The 1715-nt window shown below is 39.8% G+C and overlaps 1 pseudogene; it reads left to right on the top strand.

Annotated features, from left to right (window-relative positions):
- The first annotated feature begins 224 nt into the window (after positions 1-224).
- LOC103265709 overlaps positions 225-1715 on the top strand; it is a 9834-nt pseudogene continuing 8343 nt past the window's right edge.

Raw genomic sequence — 1715 nt, forward strand, 5'->3', positions numbered from 1 at the left:
AAATCCAGCACCCCTTCTTGATAAAAACCCTTGAGCATCTAGGCATACGGGGAACATACCTCAAAATAGTAAAAGCCATCTACGAAAAACCCACAGCCAGCATACTCCTAAATGGACAAAAATTGGAACCAATTCCCCTGAAAACTGGAACTAGACAAGGATGCCCACTCTCTCCCCTCCTGTTCAACATAGTATTGGAAGTCCTGGCTAAAGCAATCAGAGAAGAGGAGGCAATCAGAGGTATTCAAATAGGAAAAGAGGAAGTCAAATTATCTCTCTATGCAGATGATATGATGGTGTACCTTGAAAACCCAAGAGAATCTGTCAAAGGTCTCCTTACATTGATAAAAGCCTTTGGCAAAGTCTCAGGATACAAAATAAATGTACAAAAGACAATCGCATTTCTCTACACCAATAATAAACAAACAGAAACCCAAATAAAAAACACAGTTCCATTCACAATAGCCACAAAAAATTAAATACCTTGGCATCTTCCTAACCAGAGACGTGAAAGACCTTTACAATGAAAAGTACAAAACACTGCTCAAAGAAATCAAAGCTGACACGAACAAGTGAAAAAATATTCCATGCTCATGGATCGGAAGAATCAACATTGTGAAGATGTCCATCTTACCTAAGGCAATCTACAAATTCAATGCAATACCCATTAAATTACCAACAACATTCTTCTCAGACCTAGAAAAAACAACACAGGAATTCATATGGAAACACAAACATCCAAGAATAGCCAGAACAATCCTCAGCAAAAAAAACAAAGCAGGTGGTATCACAATACCAGATTTCAAACTTTACTATAAAGCTACAATCATCAAAACAGCTTGGTATTGGTACAGGAACAGGCATATAGATCAATGGAACACAATTGAGATTCCAGAAGCAAAACCTCAATTTCTCAACCAACTCATCTTCGACAAAGCCCCCACCACCTACCAATGGGGAGAGGAGAACCTATTCAGTAAATGGTGCTGGGAAAATTGGCTGACCACATGCAGAAGATTGAAACAGGACCCCTATCTATCCCATGCACAAAGGTTAACTCCAAATGGATCAGAGACCTAAATGTAAAACCTCAAACCATAAGAACCTTAGAAAAGGAAGGAAATACTCTCATGGAAATCGGAACTGGCATCCAATTCCTGTACAAAACCCGAAACCCACAGGACTTAAGAGAGAAGATAGACAAATGGGACCTTATTAAACTGACAAGCTTCTGCAAAGCCAAAGAAACCATCAAGAGAGCAGGAAGACAGCCTACAGACTGGGAAAAAGTATTTGCCAACTCTAGGTCTGACAAAGGCTTAACATCCTGGATCTACAAGGAACTGAAACGTACTGAAAAGAAGAAAACAAACAACCCCATTATAAAATGGGCAAAAGATATGAACAGACACTTCACAAAAGAAGACATTCGAGAAGCCAACAAACACATGAAGAAATGCTCAACCTCACTAATCATCAGGGAGATGCAAATCAAAACCACACTGAGATACCACCTAACTCCAGTCAGAATGGCAATTATCAACAACTCAAAAAATAACAGCTGCTGGAGAGGGTGTGGTGAAAAGGGAACACTTCTACACTGTTGGTGGGAGTGTAAACTAGTGCAACCTCTGTGGAAAGCAGTGTGGCGATTCCTAAAAGCTCTAAAAATTGACCTTCCATATGACCCTGCAATCTCCCTACTGGGAATATAC

This window comes from Carlito syrichta, unplaced genomic scaffold, assembly GCF_000164805.1.
Source record: "Carlito syrichta isolate Samal-C Ts95f unplaced genomic scaffold, Tarsius_syrichta-2.0.1 Scaffold306778, whole genome shotgun sequence".
NCBI classification, from domain to species: Eukaryota; Metazoa; Chordata; class Mammalia; order Primates; family Tarsiidae; genus Carlito; species Carlito syrichta.